Below are 5,710 nucleotides of genomic sequence, written 5' to 3'. Positions count from 1 at the left end.
TCAAGTAAGTAAAATGACAAATGAAAGAGAAATAAAAACCAATGTCACAGAAATATAAATAATTGTAAGAGAATATGATGAAAAACTATATACTAACAAATTAGACAACATAGAAGAAACGGAAAAAATTCCTAGAAACACATAACCTACCAAAACTAAAGCAAGAAGAAAGAGAAAATTTGAACAAATTAATTACCAGCAAAGAGATTGAGTCAGTAATAAAAAAAAAAAAACCTCCCCGTACTCTGAAAGCTATTAAGCATTGAAGATGATGTAAAGAAATGGAAAGACATTCCATGCTCATAGATTGGTAGAACAAATATTTTTTAAAATGTCTATACTACCCAAAGCAATCTACACATTTAGTGCAGTTCCTATCAAAATACCAACAGTATTTTTTCACAAGACTACAACAAATAATCCTAAAATTTATTTGAGACCACAAAACATCCCGTATTGCCATTTTTGGAAATTTTGAAAACAAAAAGCAAAGCTGGAAGCATCACAATTTGACTTCAATTTATACTCCAAAGCTATAGTAATCAAAACAGTATAGTACTGGCACAAAAAATACACACATAGATTAATAGAACAGAAATGAAAACCCAGAAATAAACCCAAAATTATATGTTTAATTAATCTTTGGCAAAGCAAGAAAAATATCCAATGGGAAAAAGATTGTCTCTACAACAAATGGTGCTGGGAAACTGGTCAGGTACATGCTAAAGAATGAAAATAGTCTACTTTCTTACACTATACACAAAAATAAACTCAAAATGGATTAAAGATCTAAGTGTGAGGCTTAAAATTGTAAACATTCTACAAAAGATCAAAATCAATAATTTCTCTAAAATGGGCCATAACTAACATCTAGATATATGTAGATATATCTAGATCTTAGTTATATCTAACTATAGTTAGTTAGTTATATCTAACAATCTAGATATATCTCCTTAGGCAAGGGAAACAAAAGCAAAATTGACATGGGGACTACATCAAAATAAAAAGCTTCTACACATCAAAAGAAACAATCAACAAAACAAACAACAAAATGTGCTAAATGGGAGAAGATATTTGCAAATGACATTCCCAATAAGGAGTTACTATCCAAAAAAACAAAAACAAAAACAAAAAACAAAAAACCTTACACAACTCAACACCCAAAAGCCAAATAATCCAATTTAAAAATGGGCAGAAGACATGAACAGATATTTTTCTAAAGAAGACATCCAGATGTCCAACAGACACATGAAAAGATGCCCAACATCACCCATTGGGGAAATGCAAATCAAAAGTACAATGAGAGATCACGTCATATCTGTCAGAATGGCTAAAATCAAACAATAAGAAACAAGTTGGTGAGGATGTGGAGAAAAAGAAATGCTTGTGCACTGTTGGTGGGAAGGCAAACTGGTACAGGCACTATATAAAACAGAATGGAGGCCCCTCAAAAAGTTGAAAATAGAATGGCCACATGATCCAGTAATCACACTATTGGGTATCTGCCCCCTCAAATAATAAAAGTACTAGTCTGTAGGGATACAAACATCCCTGTGCTTACAGCAGCATTATTTATAATAGCCACATTATAGAATCAGTCCATGGTTAGATGAATGAATAAAGAGGAGAAACACACACACACACACACACACACACACACACACACAAGAATATTATTCAGCCTTAAAAAGGAATGAAATTTTGTCATTTGCATTGACATGGATGGAACTAATAGGTATTATGCTAAGTGAAATAAGTCAGTCAGAGACAAATACCATATGGTTTCACATATGTGTCAAATTTAAGAAACAAAGCAAACAAGCAAATAGAAAGGGAGAGAGAGAGAATGCAATAAATAAACTATTAACTATAGAGAACAAACATGGATATTAGAGGGGAGGTAGGTGGGGTGTTTGTGAAATAGGTGGTGGGGATTACAAGTGCACTTATGAGCACTGGGTAATATATGGAAATGTTGAATCACTATACTGTACACCTAAAACTAATATAACACTCTATGTTAACTATACTGGAATTAATAATAATAACAATAAAAAATAAAGCACTTACAGCTTAAAAATAAATAAATAAATAAATAAATAAATAACAAAATAGGCTCAGATTCTTTTCTTTTTTCCCCTGCTGTTCTCCAAAATAGGGAAAAAATTCAAATGTCAGTATTTTTTGCCAATTATATTCATATTAACTTTCTCTTCTAACTTTAAAACCTCTCCTTCAAGAGCAGTTACTTAAAAATAACCTCAGGCAAAGGAAAAGATTAAAAAGCCAAATTACCTCTGAGGGAATAAGAATTGTCAGAACATATTTTCCCTCACAAAATCTGGCAATAAAGTAAAAAGCCCAAAGAAATCATGCCACATGCACTGGGTAATGCTGGTTTTTCCTAATTCTCTAGAAGAAATGGGACTATTATTTGAGGTGACCTTTGTATTCTACTTACATTAATAGAGCTCAATAAGGAGTGTTAGTAATAAGATCTAACGTTGACCTTGCACTCAACAAAGCTCATTCCTTTCCTTCTCAGTATATCAGAGTAAAAGTTGATTGCAATTTTCCTTTTGTTTTGTTAAACTTTTTCATATATACTTAAAATAATTCTTTGGCCTTAAGAGAGTTCTTTCCTTCCCTCTTACCCTGCTGAGAACCAAGAGTGCTTGCCTAGCTGGAATTTTGTGGGTCTCCACAACATGCCAGAAGAACTGGGCAGGCTCTACAATTGTATCCCAGTTTGCGCCTGTAGATAAGAATTGACTCACCCAGTGTCCTGTTATTGGCAATGCCCGTGGCTATAGGACCCAGGGAAGTCTTCTGTGCATCTTTCCCAGCATATTTATCATTGTGTTTCTTATATTTGTCTTTCTGAGGCTCAGAATACCAGACACCAAGCTTATGTGCACATTATAATCACAATGGCACAGACATTGGGACTCAGATCTTCTGATCCTCACTCCAGTTGCCCTTCTTGCAAACCCATGTCATAGAGCTTATGTAGGATCTTGATTTTTAGGGCTTAGTGGACATCACAGATACCCAACATATATGGAATGTTTGAGGTTCACCTAGAGCAGCAGTTCTTAAACTTTTCATCTTAGGAGACTTTTGCCTTTTAAACATTATTAAGGACCCTTGAGTGAGGCACCTGAGTTGTACAGTTGGTTAAGTGTCTGATTCTAGGTTTTGGCTCAGGTGATGATCTCAGGATCATGAGATTGAGCCCCACACTGGGCTCTGTGCTCAGCATGGAGTCTGCTTGAGATTCTCTCTACCTCCCGCTTTGCCCTTTCCACTCATATGCGTGCTCTCTCTCTCTCTCTAAAAATGAATAAATAAATATTAAAAAAATATTGAGGACCCCAAAGAGTTTTTATGTGGATTATATCGATTGCTATTTTACTGTATTATTAGATGAAACTGGGACAAAATCTTTGGTTAGGTTTATTCCTAGGTATCTTATGGTTTTGGATGCAATTGTAAATGGGATTGACTCCTTAATTTCTCTTTCTTCTGTCTTGCTGTTGGTGTAGAGAAATGCAACTGATTTTTGTGCATTGATTTTATATCCTGACACTTTACTGAATTCCTGTATAAGTTCTAGCAGTTTTGGAGTGGAGTCTTTTGGGTTTTCCACATATAGTATCATATCATCTGCGAAGAGTGATAGTTTGACTTCTTCCTTGCCGATTTGGATGCCTTTAATTTCCTTTTGTTGTCTGATTGCTGAGGCTAGGACCTCTAGTACAATGTTGAATAGCAGTGGTGATAATGGACATCCCTGCCGTGTTCCTGACCTTAGCGGAAAAGCTTTCAGTTTTTCTCCATTGAGAATGATATTTGCGGTGGGTTTTTCATAGATGGCTTTGATGATATTGAGGTATGTGCCCTCTATCCCTACACTTTGAAGAGTTTTGATCAGGAAGGGATGCTGTACTTTGTCAAATGCTTTTTCAGCATCTATTGAGAGTATCATATGGTTCTTGTTCTTTCTTTTATTGATGTGTTGTATCGCATTGACTGATTTGCGGATGTTGAACCAACCTTGCAGCCCTGGAATAAATCCCACTTGGTCGTGGTGAATGATCTTTTTAATGTACTGTTGAATCCTATTGGCTAGTATTTTGTTGAGTATTTTCGCATCTGTGTTCATCAAGGATATCGGTCTATAGCTCTCTTTTTTGGTGGGATCCTTGTCTGGTTTTGGGATCAAGGTGAACAGTCATTAAAAATCTCCAAACAAACAAAAGCCCAGGGCCAGACGGCTTTCCGGGGGAATTCTACCAAACATTTAAAGAAGAACTAATTCCTATTCTCCTGAAACTGTTCCAAAAAATAGAAATGGAAGGAAAACTTCCAAACTCATTTTATGAGGCCAGAAACTGGGACAAAATCTAATGTTTAAAATGTTCTGGGAATCATCTGCAAATAAAACTCACCATTTATACTAACAATCTTGTCCTATGCATATGCATTCTATTTTTTAGAAATAATTGGATTAACCTGCTTGCAAGAATTGCTAAAGGCATCTCTTTAAGTGGACATTAAAAAGGTTAATTAACATCATAAAAACATATGAATATAGGAGTAAAACTTATGGTAAGTTTAACACAAAGTCAAAACCAATGTTCTAATATTTTAATAGCAATGTGTAATTTACTTACAACTGTAGTATACAAGTTAAAAATCAAGTATATTAATATATTAATGGAGCACCTGGGTGGCTCAGTTGGCTAAGTGTCTGCCTTCAGCTCAGGTCATGATCTCAGGGTCCTGGAATCAACTCCACATTGGGCTCCCTGCTCAGTGGGGAGTCTACTTCTCTTTGTCCCTCTGAACCCCCAACCCCCACTCATGCTCTCTCTTTCTATCAAATAAATAAAATCTTTAAAAAATATATATTAAAAATAACCATTACTACAACAATTTGCTATTGTATACACAATATAAAAATAGTTAAATTGTAACATCAATAACTTAAAATGTGAGATTGCTGCAGTAAAAGTATAAAGTCTAGGAATGCTGTCAAAGTTAGGTAGTTATCAGCTTAAAATAGGGTGTTATAAATATAAGATTTTATGTAAGCATCATGGAAACCACAAAAAAAAACCCTGTAGTTACACAATGATTACACAAATGTATAGTTTGTTACACAGATGATTATGACAAAAGAGAGCACAAAGCTACAAAAAGCCTCAAATTACAAAAGAAGACAGCAAGATACCAAGCAAGGAACAATGGATCTATAGAACAATCAGAAAACAATTATTTACAGATGACATGATTTTTAAATACAGAAGATCTTAAAGCCCCCATCAAAAAAACCTGTTAAATCTAACAGTAAAGTTGCAGGATATAAAAATCAGTAGTATTATTACACGACAGAGAACTGTTTCCAAACTCAGGTTTGCCTGCTTGCAGCTCAAAAATCAATTACTCAAGAGACAAGTCATGGTGAGAAAGGAAAATTGCTTTATTCAGGAAGTCAGCAACCTGGGAAGATGGTGGATTAATGTCTAAACGACCATTTCCCCTTCCTTTAAACCTTTGAAGGGAGGTTTTTAAAAGCCAGAGGGTTTTAAAGGGAAAGGCATGGGGGAAAAGGCATGGGAAAATGTTTTAAAGGAAGAGGGATACCCACAGGAGAAGCAGGTGCCCAGGCAATTAATCGTATGTCAGCATGACCCTGAACAGACTT

The sequence above is a fragment of the Mustela lutreola genome, chromosome X, assembly GCF_030435805.1.
Source record: "Mustela lutreola isolate mMusLut2 chromosome X, mMusLut2.pri, whole genome shotgun sequence".
Taxonomy (NCBI): domain Eukaryota; kingdom Metazoa; phylum Chordata; class Mammalia; order Carnivora; family Mustelidae; genus Mustela; species Mustela lutreola.
This window is presented reverse-complemented; position numbering follows the sequence as displayed.